Source organism: Mobula hypostoma, chromosome 30 (assembly GCF_963921235.1).
Source record: "Mobula hypostoma chromosome 30, sMobHyp1.1, whole genome shotgun sequence".
Lineage (NCBI taxonomy): Eukaryota > Metazoa > Chordata > Chondrichthyes > Myliobatiformes > Myliobatidae > Mobula > Mobula hypostoma.
The window spans coordinates 9,382,191-9,400,553 of NC_086126.1; the positions used below are offsets into that span (position 1 = coordinate 9,382,191).

General features: G+C 48.0%; 1 protein-coding gene across 2 annotated transcripts in view; it reads left to right on the forward strand.

The window, feature by feature from the left end:
* Positions 1-2,216: 2,216 nt before the first annotated feature.
* LOC134339539 (centromere protein F-like) overlaps positions 2,217-18,363 on the forward strand; it is a 123,030-nt gene continuing 106,883 nt past the window's right edge. Inside the window, exon 1 of one of the 2 annotated variants that reach the window (XM_063036147.1) lies at positions 2,217-2,236. The gene's annotated coding sequence lies outside the window, so the exon portion shown is untranslated. Of the gene's footprint in view, positions 2,237-12,077; positions 12,191-18,363 lie in introns of those variants that run through there. The other variant, XM_063036146.1, reaches the window with a different exon arrangement.

The following is an 18,363-nucleotide window of genomic DNA, read 5'->3' on the forward strand; positions in this document are numbered from 1 at the left end:
GTTCAAAGGTCCTGAAATGATGCTGCCCCAGGTGTCCAGGTACATTCAATGATCTAGTTACTTTTCTCGAAGCAAACTCACTTCTTTGTTCGCTTATGTGTGGCAAAGGGTGACATCTTGATGAGAGGGGTCAGGGATAAGGAATTTTGTTTCCTTGTTATGGAAAAACAGTTCCCGGTTTGATATGGCGCTACCAAACGCGTGCAATAGCTCACTGGTAGTTCAAAAGGCAAGAAGGCTGACTAAAAACATAACTATTAACACTTTTCTGAGGTAAATTGTGGTAGATTATCACCACAAGCAACAGAGGGGTGAGCGAGGACGAAGCCAACTTGCAGGATGAACCGTGCTGGTACATCGCAGAGTCGACGCAGAAAGAGTGAGCCATTCGGAGGGGAGAATTCGAGGCAGAGGAGTTTCGCCGCGAGGTTGCGGGCGAGGTTGGATTGCCCTGGGCGCCAAGCTGATTTGGAGAAGTCAAGAGCGGCTTTGGGCTGGGCGGTGAAATCTGGGCCCGGGACGAGTCGCTGGGCAGGGTGGTCTAGGCCCGGAGCCTTTCATTGCAATGGTGTCCGGTTCCTTGCGTGAGGTAAACTGTTTTGACAATTTAAACACCAGCCCAGATAGACTGGAAAGACAGGGTGTCGGGACCGGAGGTGAGCTCTCCCATGATGTTCTCTCCTCTTTCTCCATGGCGTTGAGGCTATGAAGACTGCCCCAGCTGCTGTGCTCCATACCCGCTAATATGATGAACTGATACTGAGGCTTTGGGCCTACTGCAGGCTGCTCTGGGGCTCGGATCTGAGGGCTCATTTTGGTTCGGAATGCTGTAGCTCGCTTGTATTGTTTGCATGATTTGTTTTTTTTCCCCCTTTCTTTGCACGACGGGTGTTGGTCGTCATATAGTTTTTCTTTAATGGGTTTCTTACTTAGTGGCTGCCTGTAAGCAAACAAATCTCAAGGCAGTATAATTTATACATTCCAAGATAATAAAAGTACTGTGAAACTTTGAAAAGCACCAGGCGGAAAAATCTATAATGAGAAAATTTGGCATAATATTTGATACCCCATGTGGGTCGTGGAATCTAATATAAATGACACACAAGGAGAAGAAGGCGGAGCTTGGTCATGATGGCGCCTAACGGTGACTCCTTTGCCTGCATCTTTGGAAACAGCTCTATTTCTATCTTTAATATCTCTATTTTTCCCTTTCAGGGTTCTTTTGAAGACCCTGACCTGGAGTTACATGCAGACTTTCGTTCTTTGTGGGAATGGGACCCACTCTCGGGGTCTCGCGACTGGCCGTCATTCGACATGCCATGGTTGCGGCCTAAGAGCTTTTCTCACCTTCGGAGGTCCGAGGTTTCATGGAGACGGCGGGGGGGGGGGGAGGGGGATCGAAGGTCGGTATCCCGTCAGGAGATCGGTATGTCATGGGAGTCGGAAGATCTATGGCTGTGTGCCCAGAGACCTGAGATCTTTGGACACAGAGCTTGGAAAAAGCGACGCCACAGAATTTTAACATCGTAAACCAGTGAGTTGTTTGTTATGACTCCCCTCTCGCTGTGAAACGGAGACACCTCTTTCTCTCTTATTAGGGGGAGAGAGAGAGAGAGAGAGAGAGAGCCTGTGGTATGTCGAATACCGGGTGAATGAGTAGTCTTTGGGGTACTGCAAGTCTGTGTCTTTGCTGTTGCTTTGCTGCACACTTGAGTGCTCGGTGGCGGGTGCCGATGCTTTTTTTTTGCTGGTAGCGGGAGGGAAGATCGTTGCTCGCTGCTGCTTACACACGAGAGGGATAGGAGCTGGGGGGGGTGCGCTTTGGGATTCTAACATTTACCTGTCATTCATTCTTTGGGAGCACTCCTCCGTTTTCATGGATGGTTGGAAGAAAAAGCATTTCAGGATGTATATTGTATACATTTCTCCGACATCAGATGAAACCTTTGAAATTGTAAGTTGAAAATGTGTGCTGTAGACCTGCCCATGGATACAGCGGCCACACCAGCAGACAAGGAGGAAGCTGATTATAGTTAAAAAAAAACACATATGTAATCAGTGCCTTTTAAAAAAAAACAGGTTATAAGAAACAGGGGAAACCGGTTTTCAAGTTTTACAAGTGACCAAGTTTTCTTCTTTTTTTAACCTTTCCACACCCCATTTGGATCCGTGTGCTCGCCCAGAACACATCGTCTTCTGTCTGCCGATAATCCTTAAAAACAGGAAAACTAGGCAAGTAAGTTTGGCATTTTTGCAGTGTTTCTTTTGGATCAGGATGTTGACTTTGACTTGAAGTCTTCTCGAAAAATGCAAGCTGTTCGCCATGTGATGTACTCCTCAGTCAATGCGGCCCAGGGTTAGCATGGGAGAGGTGGGCAGAATGGCCTTTTCTTGGTGCTTGTCTAGCTGGATGTCTGCTTTTAACCGACGTTTATGAAACCGCTTTTTGCTGGGCACCTCTAGAGATGCGGCTCGTTTAGCCCCTCGCCACCAGCCACCGGACTCAGCGATGAGAAAACCACCTTTTTCAAACATCACACATAAAAATTGCTGGTGAACGCAGCATCTCTAGGAAGAGGTACAGTCGACATTTCGGGCCGAGACCCTTCGTCAGGACTCACTGAAAGAAGAGCTAGTAAGAGATTTGAAAGTGGGAGGGGGAGGGGGAGATCCGAAATGATAGGAGAAGACAGGAGGGGGAGGGATGGAGCCAAGAGCCGTAAAGATGAAGCCACACTCAGGTTGGAGGAACAACACCTTATATTCTGTCTGGGTAGCCTCCAACCTGATGGCATGAACATTGACTTCTCTAACTTCCGTTAATGCCCCACCTCCCCCTCATACCCCATCCGTTATTTATTCACATACACACATTCTTTCTCTCTCTCTCTCTCTCTCTCTCTCTCTCTCTCTCTCTCTCTCTCTCTGTCTCTCTCTCTCTCTCCCCTTTTTCTCCCTCTGTCCCTCTCACTATACCCCTTGCCCATCCTCTGGGCTTCCCCCCCACCCCCTTTTCCTTCTCCCTGGGCCTCCTGTCCCATGATCCTCTCATATCCCTTTTGCCAATCACCTGTCCAGCTCTTGGCTCCATCCCTCCCCCTCCTGTCTTCTCCTATCGTTTCGGATCTCCCCCTCCCCCTCCCACTTTCAAATCTCTTACTACCTCTTCTTTCAGTTAGTCCTGACGAAGGGTCTCAGCCCAAAACGTCAACTGTACCTCTTCCTATAGAATGCTGCCTGGCCTGCTGCGTTCACCAGCAATTTCTATGTGTGTTGCTTGAAATTCCAGCATCTGCAGATTTCCTCGTGTTTGCGTTTCTCAAACATCGTACGTCTAGGGTAGATAAGACCTGGGTCCCACCAAACCCGTGAGATTGGGATTTCAACGCTGTGTAATTTACTGCGCCCGCCCCCCCCCACCCCCAGCAATCGCCCGTCGGCAAGAATAACAGACCGTACACTGCATACACTTATAAAGAAAGTATATTTAAGAATGTTAACTTAACCAAATAGTTAAAGGAAAAAAACAAAAGGACCCATCATAATTAAGCAGTTAAATAAGTTGGAGCTCATCTTAAAGTCGTCTTTAACTCACATGCTGGGCTCCCAGCCTGTGTCAAAGCAAGGGTCTTGGCCCGAAACGTCGATTGTACCCTTTTCCACAGATGCTGCCTGGCCTGCTGAGTTCGTCCAGCATTTTGAGTGTGTTACCATCTTCCGACTATCGCTCGAAATCCGGCGCGAACAAACGGGCTCTCCCACGGGAGTATTGGTCCTTCCTCCGTGAAGCCATCCGTCTGCACAAAGCACCTCGTGCAGCAGGGACGGGAGCCTCAGTCATCTCCCCTCCTGTCTTCTCCCAGCTCCCGCCAAAAAGACCCCGACCCACACCAGTGTCCGTCACAAAAACCTCTCCGCCCAGCGCTCTCTAGAACCTTCTCCCAGTTCCACCATCCTGACTGGCTGACACCACATTCCTAAGTTGGACAACGAAGCCCCTTATCTCAGCTCAAAACCAAACAGGCCGAAAGCAGAACAGACTGCTAAAATGAGACACCCACAGCATAGCAGTAAAAATCTCAACCAGGGCGTTACATTAAAAAAAATTGTAGATGTGGATTTGAGATCAAAATATAGCCCTTTCTTCGAAGCAAGTTCCTTTTTTATGATCTGAGCCTCCCACTTCCAGGAAGTTCGTAAACTGCTTTGAGTTTCAGGTTGAGTGATGGAGTGCCGTTTTGTTAATCCATTAATTTCTGGTCTGGAAAGGGATCTTCTGAATCACATAAACCAGGGCAAATACAGTCAGAAGGTTGTAGAGCATTCTAACTGATTGCCTCACCATTGGTATGGTGAAGGGGGGGGGCTACTGCGCAGGATCAAAATAAGCTGCAGGGAGTTGTAAACTCAGTCAGCTCCATCATGGGCACTAACCTCCGTAGTATCCAGGACATCTTCAAGGAGTGGTGCCTCACAAAGGCATCCATCACCCAGGACATGCCCTCTTCTCATTGCTACCATCAGGAAGGAGGTACAGGAGTCTGAAGACACACACTCAATGATTCAGGAACAGCTTCTTCCCCTCTGCCATCCAATTTCTGAATGGACATTGAACCCATGAACACTACCTCACTACTTTCTTATTTCTGTTTTTGCGCTACTTCATTTCTCTTCTCTCTCTTCGGCTGTCCATCGATGTCGATGTTGGCTGAGGCCTGGGCAAGGTTGTATGGAAGACCGGCAGTTGCCCATGCTGCAAGTCTCCCCCCTCCACGCCACCGATGTTGTCCAAGGGAAGGGCACTAGGGCCAATACAGCTTGGCACCAGTGTCGTCGCAGAGCAATGTGTGGTTAAGTGCCTTGCTCAAGGACACAACACGCTGCCTCAGCTGAGGCTCGAACTATAACCATATAACCATATAACAATTACAGCACGGAAACAGGCCATCTCGGCCCTTCTAGTCCGTGCCGAACTCTTACTCTCACCTAGTCCCACCGACCTGCACTCAGCCCATAACCCTCCATTCCTTTCCTGTCCATATATCTATCCAATTTAACTTTAAACGGCAACATTGAACCTGCCTCAACCACTTCTGCTGGAAGCTCGTTCCACACAGCTATCACTCTCTGAGTAAAGAAGTTCCCCCTTATGTTACCCCTAAACTTTTGCCCTTTAACTCTCAACTCATGTCCTCTTGTTCGAATCTCCCCCACTCTCAATGGAAAAAGCCTATCCACGTCAACTCTTTATCTATCCCCCTCATAATTTTAAATACCCCTATCAAGTCCCCCCTCAACCTTCTATGCTCCAAAGAATAAAGACCTAACTTGTTCAACCTTTCTCTGTAACTTAGGAGATGAACTAGCGACCTTCAGATCACTAGACCGATGCCTTAACCACTTGGCCATGCACCAACACTTTTTTTAGGTTAACTATTTAATATTTATATTCTTTGCAATCAGAATCAGCTTTAATAAGACCATAAGACAAAGGAGTAGAAGTAGGCTATTCGGCCCATCGAGTCTGCTCCGCCATTTTATCATGAGCTGATCCATTCTCCCATTTAGTCCCACTCCCCTGCCTTCTCACCATAACCTTTGATGCCCTGGCTATTCAGATACCTATCAATCTCTGCCTTAAATACACCCAATGACTTGGCCTCCACTGCTGCCCGTGGCAACAAATTCCATAGATTCACCACCCTCTGATTAATATCATTGGCATATGTCATGAAATTTGTTGTCTTTGTGGCAGCAGCACAATACAATACATAATAACAGAGAAAAAAGTAAGTAAATCAATTAAGGTAAGGATATACTAGTACATTAAATAGTTAAATTGAGAGTAGTGCAAAAACAGATATATTAAAAGTGAGGTGGTGTTCATGGGTTCAATGTCCATTCAGAAATCGGATGGCAGAGGGGAAGAAGCTGTTCCTGAATCGTTGAGTGTGTGTCTTCAGGCTCCTGTACCTCCTCCCTGATGGTAGCAATGAGAAGAGGGCATGTCCTGGGTGATGGGGGTCCTTAATGATGGGTGTCACATTTCTGAGATACCGCTCCTTGAAGACGTCCTGGATACTACAGAGGCTAGCGCCCATGATAGAGCTGACTAATTTCACAACTTTCTGTAGTTACTTTCGATCCTGTGCAGTAGCCACATCCCCCGCCCCCCGTCAAAATGCTCTCCACGTCTGAGTGCCTTAGGTGACAAACCAATCCCCTCGAACTCCTAATGAAATATAGCCGCTGCTGGTCCTGGCTTTAATTCTGCAGTACCATTTACCAGACGGAAGCGGCAGAAACAGTTTATGGTTGGGGTGACCGGTGTCCCCGGTGATTCCAGGCCTTCTTTATGCATCTGCTGCTGTAAATGTCCTCAGTGGAGGGAAGTTCATGTCCACAGATGCGTTGGGCTTGTCTGTGCCACTCTCTGCAGTGCCCAGCGATCAAGGTTGGTGTAGTTTCTGTACCAGGCCGTGATACAGCCAGTCAGGATGCTCTCAATGGTGCCCCTGTAGAAGGATTTGGGGGCCCGTGCTGAACTTCTTCACTCACCTGAGATGGAAGAGACGCTGTTGTCCTGTTTTTGCCACCCAGTCGGTGTGTACAGTCCAGGTGAGATCATCAGTGATGTGTATACCGAGGAACTTGAAACTACTCGCCCTTTCACCCGCAGTCCCATTGATGTTGATTGGGCCGAGCTTGTCTCTGTTCCTCCTGTCATCCACGATCAGTTCTTTTGTTTTTTTTTTGGACATTGAGGGAGAGGTTGTTATCTTGGTATCACCGTGTCTGGATGTTAACCTCTCCTCTGTATGCTGTCTCATCACTGCCAGAAATAAGGCCAATCAACGTTGCGTCATCTGCAAATTTGGGTGCTTGACGGTTTTGTTATTATGGGTTCCATTGGGTTTCTTTGTTTTGTGCCTGCCTATAAGGAGACAAATCTCAGGGTGTAAAATATACAAACTCCGATAATAAATGTACTTTGAAAAAAATGCCTGCCATCGCACAGCTTTTGTGCCTTGCCCAGCACCACCTGGGGCAGTATGATGGCGTAGTGGTCAGCACGACGGTTTACAGTCCCGGTGACCTGGGTTCAATTCCCGCCGCTGCCTGTAAGGAGTTTGTACGTTCTCCCCGTGACTGCGTGGGTTTCCTCCCACAGTCCAAAGACGTGCCGGTTGATAGGTTGATTGGTCATTGTAAATTGTCCCGTGATTGGGCTGGGATTAAATCAGGGGTTGCCTCTCACAATCCAAAGACGTGCCGGTTGGTAGGTTGATTGGTCATAGTGTCATATACCCCGTGAGGGGTTAAAGAACCAGCAGAGATGGAAAACACTTTGGAGTCCGGTATTGCTATTAACTAATGGTATTTATTAGTAACTACGCAATACAGTAATATAAATGCAGATAAATCAAACAGGTTAGCAATGATTATATATAAGTAAGTGTGGAATATATATGAAAACCAAGCTTCTTCAGGTCTAGGGGTAAATAGATACAATCTTACGATGTTGAGTAAAGTTCAGTTCAGTTCATGGTATTGAGTTGAGTAGTGATGGAGAGAGAGGGAGATTTGAGTCTTCAGGTGAGCTGACGCCGTCGATCTTCCCATTGTCCTCTGAAATCCCTTAAAAGACACCGACTGTGACCACAACAAAGGGGACCGTTCTTCTGTGCTGGAGCTATCAACCCAGGCGAGGGTTGGACACATGAACAACTCCCCACCGGTCACTTCCTTTTCACACTGCAAGAGCCACTGATCGATCCACCTGATCAATCCTCCAAAAACCCACTTTTTCTGTGGGCACAACAAAGCTCATTCAGTGTCCAAGACCATGTGTCTGAGGTCTATCATCTGACCTTCTATTTATCTCCCCGTACTGAGTACCAACTGTCACTCAAACAGCTCCTCCCTTCGCTGTCTGTGTAAGAATGTACAAGCAGGCCGTGTCCTTGGAGAAAGTATAAACAACTGTGAGCAGTCTTTGTCTCTCTCCCTCTTAAAACAAGGTGTTTGTGTTAGATAACTCTCTCTCTCTCTTTTCAAAAGCACAGTTCATATGGGTAATCGAGCACAGTTTATAGGGGTAATTCAGGACCCCGTCACAATAGTAAATTGTCCCGTGATTGGGCTGGGATTAAATCAGGGGTTGCCCCTCACAATCCAAAGACGTACCGGTTGGTAGGTTGATTGGTCATTGTAAATTTTCCCGTGATTGGGCTTGTATACACTGGAATTTAGAAGGATGAGAGGGGATCTGATTGAAACATAGAAGATTATTAAGGGATTGGACACGCTAGAGACAGGAAACATGTTCCCGATGTTGGGGGAGTCCAGAACCAGAGGCCACAGTTTAAGAATAAGGGGTAGGCCATATGGAACAGAGTTGAGGAAAAACTTTTTCACCCAGAGAGTTGTGGATCTGTGGAATTCTCTGCCTCAGAAGGCAGTGGAGGCCAATTCTCTGGATGCTTTCAAGAAAGAGTTAGATAGAGCTCTTAAAGATAGTGGAGTCAGGGATATGGGGTAGAAGGCAGGAACAGGGTACTGATTGTGGATGATCAGCCATGATCACAGTGAATGGCGGTGCTGGCTTGAAGGGCCGAATGGCCTATTGTCTATTGGGCTGGGATTAAATCGGGGTTGCCTCCCACAATCCAAAGACGTGCCGGTTGGTAGGTTGATTGGTCATTGTAAATTGTCCCGTGATTGGGCTAGGATTACATCAGGGGTTGCCTCCCACAATCCAAAGACGTGCCGGTTGGTAGGTTGATTGGGTCATTGTAAATTGTCCCGTGATTGGGCTAGGATTACAACAGGGGTTGCTGGGCAGCCTGGCTCGAAGGGCCGGTAGGGCCTATTCACCACTGTATCTCAGTCAGTAAATAAAGAGTAAGCTTTGATCTTATCTAAACCTGTGACATAATTGCAAATTTTTTTTATCAATGCTTGTTTCCAAATTTATCTAGAGGTACAGCTCAGTACCAATGAGCCTGCGCCACCCAGGTGACCCAATTGGCCTACCTGCCCACTTGTCTTTGGGCTGTGGGAGGTGCCCCACGCGGTCATGGGGAAGAACGTACAAACTCCTGACAGGCAGCGGCGGGAATTGAACCTGTCAAAACGTTTTGCAGACTGATGGTGACGTCGGGACAAAGAGCTGCTGGCCTCCCGCTCTCGTTGCTGGAGGGATGGGGGTGCGACCTCCCTCCCTCCCTCGCCGGCGAGAGAGAGCCCGTCTGAGATGCTGACGTGCTGGGTTATGGACTGTAGTTTTTTGACGGGCTCTAGATCAAGGTGTCTTCGGGGGGTGGGGGTTGCCATTGTTTCCACGCTGGGGGTGGGGTTGGGGGAGGGCGGACCTTCTACTGGCGCGACTGGCGGGAGGGGGGAAGGTCGAGGCTTCTGTTGCTGCTCGTGTGTGGGAGGGGGGAGGGGGTCTTCGGGAATCTGATGTTTCTGTCATTCATTCTTTGGGGGCTTCTTGTTTCATGGATGTCTGTGAAGAGTAAGAATCTCAGGTTGTATACCGTATACATTCTATGATATTAAATCGAACCATTTGGACACTACTTGGCCACAAGAGGAATAACACAAGCTTCTCCAGGCCACCCAGACAGAGGAAATCCTTCACCTCTGGACCCATTCTTGTATATCTTCCCTCCATCTTTTGCGGGACATTTAGAAGCTTCCTTAAGCATTTCATGGCACAGTTATGATGATTATGATTATGAGGACACGCAGTCCCCTTTTATTGTCATTTAATAATGCATGCATTAAGAAATGATAAAAATGTTTTTCCAGAATGATATTACGAAAACACGTGATAAACCAACTTGAAAACTAACAAAAACCACATAATTATAATGTATAGTTACAACAGCGCAAAGCAATACCGTAATTTGATAAGAACAGACCATGGCATGGTAAAAGTCTCAAAGTCTCTCGAAAGTCCCATCATCTCACGCAGACAGTGAATCTCCAGCGCCGCCAACTTGCCGATGCAGCATCCCGGAAGCATCCGACTACAGTCTGACTCCGAGTCCGTCCGAAAGCCTCCGAGCACCGAGCGCTTCAACCCTGGCCCTGGCAACAGGCGATATGCAAAACCGGGGACTTGGGGCCTTCGTCTCTGGAGATTCTCGATCGCATAGTAGCAGCAGCAGCGAAGCAGACATTTCAGACCGATTGCCTCACAGCTTCTGTGATCTTTGTTCAGTCCCAACTTCCAATGCTGTCTGTGTGGAGTTTGCAGGCACTCCTTGTGACTGCATGTGTTTCGTCAGGAGCTCCAGTATCAGAATCAGGTTTAATATCACCAGCTTATGTCGTGAAATTTGTGAACTTTGCGGCAGCAGTACAATGCAATACATAATAATAGAGAAAAAACTGTGAATTACAGTAAGTATATATATAATACTAAAATTAAACAAGTAGTACAAAAAAAAAGTAGTGAGGTTGTGTTCATGGGTTCAATACCATTCAGAAATCAGATGGCAGAGGGGAAGAAGCTGTTCCTGAATCGTTGAGTGTGTGCCTTCAGGCTCCTGTACCTCCTCCCTGATGGTAACAATGAGAAGAGGGCATGTCCTGGGTGATGGGGGTCCTTAATGATGGACGACGCCTTTCTGAGGCATCGCTCCTTGAAGATATCCTGGATGCTATGGAAGCTGGTGCCCATGATGGAGCTGACTGAGTTTACAACTGTCTGCAGCTTACTTTGATCCTGTGCATTAACCCCCACCCCACCCCATCCCACCCATACCAGACGGTCAGGATACTCTTTCATTCGGTGATGCAACCGATCAAAATGCTCTCCGCTGCACATCTATAGATGTTTTCAAGTGTTTTAGGTGACGTACCAAATCTCCTCAAACTCCAAATGAAATATAACCACTGCCTTGCCTCCTTTAGAGCTGTGACCAGATTAGGTCCTCAGAGATATTGACACCCAGGGACTTGAAGTTGCTCACTCCCTCCACTTCTGATCCCCCTAAGAGGATTGGTGTGTGTTCCCTCGCTCTACCCTTTCTGAAGTCCACAATCAGTTCTTTGGTCTTACTGACATTGAATGCAAGGTTGTTGCTGCGGCCCCACTCAACCAGCTGGTGTAACTCGCTCCTGCATGCCCTTCATCTCCGTCTGAGATTCTGCCAACGGCGGCTGAATCATTGGCAAATTTATAGATGGCATTTGAGCTGTACCCAGCCACAGAGTCGTGGGTGTAGAGAGAGTAGAGCAGTGGGCTAAGCACACATCCCTGTGGCGCGCCAGTGTTGATTGTCAGCGAGGTTTTTTTCCTTTTCTTCATCTTTTTATTCTTCCCTTTTTAAAAAAAATATTATCTGGCCTAAACATGAATTAGAGTTGGATGTATATAATAAAATACAAGATGTTTATGGATATTTCCATGCTTTAAAACTCTCAAGGAAATTGCACAGTGAATTCATTTGAAAAATGCATGTTTCTGACAGTATTTGACGGGATAGATGCCGAGAGGGTATTGCCAACGGGGGAAGATCTTGAAGTAGTCTGAAGGCAAGGAATCACCCGTGTTGAACAAGCTGAATTTCTTCCCTGAAGGTTCTGAATGATTGGATTTCTCTACCCAGATGAGGATGATTAGTCGTTGAGTATGTTCAAGGACGAGGTGGATGCATTTTGAATTACAGGAGTCTAAAATTAGGCCAAAAAAACCCTATAATTTGATGTAGATTGGCCAAGATCTGAAGTGAATGACAGATTATCACCACAGCCTGCCCTTATGTTTTCGTATGAATTCTTAATAAAAGTTATGTTAATTGTTCAAATTTTACATAATATGTAATTGCAGGTTTAAATTGGCTAATTTTGAATAGCCAAATAGAGGAAGTGATTAAAAGTATTTAAAATAGGCACTTCGATGGCCTATTTTCGGTCATCCCACCCCCCCCACACACACACACCCCCACACACACACACCCCCACCCTTCGGGTGGTTGCCATGGGAACCAGATAGGGAGGGGGCGGGGCCTTGAGCGACGACCCCGCCCGAACGACGAGGTGACGTCACCCAATCAGTGAGGGAGCGCGAGCTGCAATTCCAGGCGGAGGAAGGTTAAGAAGAAAATAGGACAAAAACTTCAGTCACGCAATAGATTTTTTAAAAATCGTAAAGGAAACACAAGCCTTTTCTTCGGTAAGAGTCTTATATTTAAAATCGAGCCTTTTAAAAAAAAATTGCAATGTTTTGATTTTTCTCAATTACGAGGTTTTCTCACTAAACAAATTCCGCATTCGATGGTTCACTTTATGTTCTGCAAAGCGTGATTCTGTATGGGGGAGAATAACTTCTTGTAGGTGTTTAAGTGAGTTTAAAAATGCTTTTCGTTTATTTGTTTTCCCACTTTTGTCAATCTAACTCGTTTGAGGGCGTGGGGTCCGTCCCTCTTTGATGGTGATTGGCCGCTGGGTGGAGGTCCCGCCGGCGGATTGGCGGGGGCGGCTGCCCGTCAGTGCGGTGACGTCACGTCCATGTGGAGCGGGCGCTGCGCGCTGTCAGTCACACGTGTTGGGAAATGGGATCATCCCGGAGCTGGCACCGAACCCAGGACTTCACATAAACACCAGCTGAGCCAGCTGTGGGGCGGCTGGACACACAAAACCAGCATGCTCATCTCCTTTCTAAAAGCGTGCAATGGAAAAAAAAACACACACAAGAGATGCTGCGGATACAGAGTCCTGAAACGTGATTCGGTTTAATATCAGAGACTGTATTCAGTGCGCAGCCTGAAATTCTTACTCTCCACAGACACCCGCAGAGAACCCCAAAGGATGAATGTCAGGAAAATGTTACAACCCCAAAACTCCTCCCCCTTCCAGCAGGAAGCGGCGGTGCCCAGAACCCACCATGAAAGCAATTATGCAAACCAGTCTTCCGTCCGTGGACTCACTTTACACCGCACGCTGTCGGAGCATTGCTGCCAGGATAATCAAGGACACGACCCACCCAGCCAACACACTTTTCGTCCCTCTTCCCTCCGGGAGAAGGCTCAGGAGCTTGAGGACTCGTATGGCCAGATTTGGGAACAGCTTCTTTCCAACTTTGATAAGACTGCTGAACGGATCCTGACCTGGATCTGGGCCGTACCCTCCAAATATCCGGACCTGCCTCTCGGTTTTTTTTGCCCTACCTTACTTTCCATTTTCTATTTATGATTTATAATTTAAATGTTTAACATTTACTATCGATTTGTACTCCAGGGAGCGAGAAGCGCAGAATCAAATATTGCTGTGATGATTGTACGCTGTAGTATCAATTGTTTGGCGACAATAAAGTATAAAGTAAATAGTAAAGCCCCCAAAGAGACCATGGTTCGCAGTCCAACAACAACTACAGTCCATAGCACGTGCCATGGGCTTTCTCTCACTGACAAGGGACAGAGGGGTGTCACCCTTTCCACAGCGAGAGGGAGACCAGCAGATCGCTGTTTTGATGTTATGATCTGAAGCAACGCTTATTCAAGCTCACCCGATTCGTGAACCAGCAGACTCTCGGCCCCTGCCCCCCCACTGAGAGGGAGAACGATAGTTTTCAGTGCAGAGGCCTCCGACAGCCACACCCGTTATTTCGATCTCCGCAACGTTCTAGTAGCTGACACCGGCGAGGAATCGAGCCTTCCACGGGATGCTCGAAGGCACAGGCCTTTCAGGCCGCTCAGGGACCGGGAACCCCACCTCCACGTAGAAGGGCAGTTTTCAGGGCAGCTGAAGATCACGGACTCCGACAGGACCCCAGACACCTTGGAAGGGAAAAGAGAGATGCCAAAAAGAGGAATTTATGCTGTTTTGCAGATGAGCTCGATGAAGTTGCCCTCTGGCACCATCTTAGCTCCTCCCTCAACGTTTTGCTCCTTTCGAGAGAGGCGGCCTGGCCTGCTGAGTTCCTCCAGCGTTTTGTGTGTGTAACTTTGGACTTCCAGCATCTGCAGACGTTTGCACTAATGTGACTTACCCAAGAGTTATCAGTTTGGGGATAATATTGACATGCGTACTTGTGTTTTTTAACATTATGGTGATGTTAAGGTTATTCATCCACAGAGCAAGGAGGTCACCGGACAAATCTGGCATTTAGTGTTCAAGCTTCTTTGGCCTGTGAGCCAAACGGTTACTAGTCTACAGTTTTGATGAGTATGCCCAGTTTTGGGCCCCTTATCTAAGAAAGGATGTGCTGACCTCGGAGAAAGTTCAACGGCGGTTCATGAAAACTATTCCGGGATTGAGAGGCCTGTCATGTGAGGAATGTTTGATGACCCTGGGCCTCTACTCACTGGAATGAGGGGGTGACCTCACTGAAACCTGTCGGAATGGTGAAAGGCCTCAACAGAGTGGACATGGAGAGGTGATGTCCTATAGAGTCTAAGACCAGAGGGCACAGCCTCAGTAGAGCGACGTCCATTTCGAACGGAGACGAGGAGGGATTTCTTTACCTGAAGCTGGTGGGTCTATAGAATTCGTTGCCTCAGGCAGCTGTGGAGGCCAGGCCACTGGGTATATTTAAGGCAGAGGGTGATCGATTCTTGATTGGTCAGGGCATGAAGGGATACGGGGGGAGGAGGCAGGAGACTGGGGCTGGGAGGGAAAGTGGATCAGCCATGATGAAAAGGTGGAGCAGACTCGATGGGCCAAATGGCCTAATTCTGCTCCTACATCTTATGGTCTGATGAAACCGAAGTAGGTAGAGTTATTCATCCACAACATTCGGAGAAATTTGGCATTTAATGTTCACGCTTCATTGCCATGTCACCCGAACAGTTACTAATCTATCGATCTGCTGAGTATACCCATGGGAAGATGAATCTCAGGGTTGTATATGGTGACGTATATGAACTTTGATAATAAAATTTGAACTTTGAACTTCATTGGACCACTTCCGAGCGCAGCCAAAGCAACCAGATTGGTGGGTCAGGGGGTCACATGAAGGGGCATAAGACATAGGGCCATTCAGCCCATCGAGTCTGCTCCACCATTCAATCATGGCTGATTTTTTTTCAAACCCATTCTCCTGCCTTCACCCCGGAACCTTTGACACCCTTACTAATCAGGAGCCTATCGAAAGCAACACACACGAAATGCCGGAGGAACTCGGCAGGTCAGGCAGCATCTGTGGAAAAGAGTAAACAGGTGACGTTTCGGGCCGAGACCCTTCGTCAGGACCCCTCCGTTTTAAATATACCCAATGACTTGGCCTCCAGAACCGCCTGTGGCAATGAATTCCACAGGTTCACCACACTCATCTCTGTTCGAAGGGGATGTCCTTGTGTTCTGAGGCTGTGCCTTCTGGCCCTAGACTCCCCCACTATATGAAACATCCTCTCCACATCCACTCTATCTGTGTCCTCTGGTCCTAGACTCCCCCACTATAGGAAACATCCTCTCCACATCCACTCTATCTGTGCTCTCTGGTCCTAGACTCCCTCACTATAGGAAACATCCTCACCACATCCACTCTATCTGTGTCCTCTGGTCCTAGACTCCCCCACTATAGGAAACATCCTCTCCACATCCACTCTATCTGTGCTCTCTGGTCCTAGACTCCCTCACTATAGGAAACATCCTCTCCACATCCACTCTATCTGTGCCCTCTGGTCCTAGACTCCCCCACTATAGGAAACATCCTCTCCACATCCACTCTATCTGTGCCCTCTGGTCCTAGACTCCCCCACTATAGGAAACATCCTCTCCACATCCACTCTATCTGTGCTCTCTGGTCCTAGACTCCCTCACTATAGGAAACATCCTCTCCACATCCACTCTATCTGTGCTCTCTGGTCCTAGACTCCCTCACTATAGGAAACATCCTCACCACATCCACTCTATCTGTGCCCTCTGGTCCTAGACTCCCCCACTATAGGAAACATCCTCTCCACATCCACTCTATCTGTGTCCTCTGGTCCTAGACTCCCCCCACTATAGGAAACATCCTCACCACATCCACTCTGTCTGTGTCCTCTGGTCCTAGACTCCCCCACTATAGGAAACATCCTCTCCACATCCACTCTATCTGTGCTCTCTGGTCCTAGACTCCCCCACTATATGAAACATCCTCTCCACATCCACTCTATCTGTGTCCTCTGGTCCTAGACTCCCTCACTATAGGAAACATCCTCTCCACATCCACTCTATCTGTGCTCTCTGGTCCTAGACTCCCTCACTATAGGAAACATCCTCTCCACATCCACTCTATCTGTGCCCTCTGGTCCTAGACTCCCCCACTATAGGAAACATCCTCTCCACATCCACTCTATCTGTGCCCTCTGGTCCTAGACTCCCCCACTATAGGAAACATCCTCTCCACATCCACTCTATCTGTGCCCTCTGGTCCTAGACTCCCCCACTATAGGAAACATCCTCTCCACATCCACTCTATCTGTGCTCTCTGGTCCTAGACTCCCTCACTATAGGAAACATCCTCACCACATCCACTCTATCTGTGCCCTCTGGTCCTAGACTCCCCCACTATAGGAAACATCCTCTCCACATCCACTCTATCTGTGTCCTCTGGTCCTAGACTCCCCCCACTATAGGAAACATCCTCACCACATCCACTCTTATCTGTGTCCTCTGGTCCTAGACTCCCCCACTATAGGAAACATCCTCTCCACATCCACTCTATCTGTGCTCTCTGGTCCTAGACTCCCCCACTATAGGAAACATCCTCTCCACATCCACTCTATCTGTGCTCTCTGGTCCTAGACTCCCCCACTATAGGAAACATCCTCTCCACATCCACTCTATCTGTGCTCTCTGGTCCTAGACTCCTCCACTATAGGAAACATCCTCTCTACATCCACTCTATCTGTGCTCTCTGGTCCTAGACTCCCTCACTATAGGAAACATCCTCACCACATCCACTCTATCTGTGCCCTCTGGTCCTAGACTCCCCCACTATAGGAAACATCCTCTCCACATCCACTCTATCTGTGCTCTCTGGTCCTAGACTCCCCCACTATATGAAACATCCTCTCCACATCCACTCTATCTGTGTCCTCTGGTCCTAGACTCCCTCACTATAGGAAACATCCTCTCCACATCCACTCTATCTGTGCTCTCTGGTCCTAGACTCCCTCACTATAGGAAACATCCTCTCCACATCCACTCTATCTGTGCCCTCTGGTCCTAGACTCCCCCACTATAGGAAACATCCTCTCCACATCCACTCTATCTGTGCCCTCTGGTCCTAGACTCCCCCACTATAGGAAACATCCTCTCCACATCCACTCTATCTGTGCCCTCTGGTCCTAGACTCCCCCACTATAGGAAACATCCTCTCCACATCCACTCTATCTGTGCTCTCTGGTCCTAGACTCCCTCACTATAGGAAACATCCTCACCACATCCACTCTATCTGTGCCCTCTGGTCCTAGACTCCCCCACTATAGGAAACATCCTCTCCACATCCACTCTATCTGTGTCCTCTGGTCCTAGACTCCCCCCACTATAGGAAACATCCTCACCACATCCACTCTTATCTGTGTCCTCTGGTCCTAGACTCCCCCACTATAGGAAACATCCTCTCCACATCCACTCTATCTGTGCTCTCTGGTCCTAGACTCCCCCACTATAGGAAACATCCTCTCCACATCCACTCTATCTGTGCTCTCTGGTCCTAGACTCCCCCACTATAGGAAACATCCTCTCCACATCCACTCTATCTGTGCTCTCTGGTCCTAGACTCCTCCACTATAGGAAACATCCTCTCTACATCCACTCTATCTGTGCTCTCTGGTCCTAGACTCCCTCACTATAGGAAACATCCTCACCACATCCACTCTATCTGTGCCCTCTGGTCCTAGACTCCCCCACTATAGGAAACATCCTCTCCACATCCACTCTATCTGTGCCCTCTGGTCCTAGACTCCCCCACTATAGGAAACATCCTCTCCACATCCACTCTATCTGTGCCCTCTGGTCCTAGACTCCCCCACTATAGGAAACATCCTCTCCACATCCACTCTATCTGTGCCCTCTGGTCCTAGACTCCCCCACTATAGGAAACATCCTCTCCACATCCACTCTATCTGTGCTCTCTGGTCCTAGACTCCCCCACTATAGGAAACATCCTCTCCACGTCCACTCTAGGCCTTTTAACATTTGGTGGGTTTCAATGAGAAAGGCCTAGAGTGGACGTGAGAGAGACTTTGGGGTTCTCTGCACCCTGTCAATCTTATTGATATCTTTCCTGTAGGTAGGTGACCAGAACTGCACTCAATACTTCAAATTTGGCCTCACCAATGTCCTAGACAACATCAACAAAACATCCCAATTGTTGTACTCAGTACTTGACTACTGTACTCAATCAAATGCCAAAAG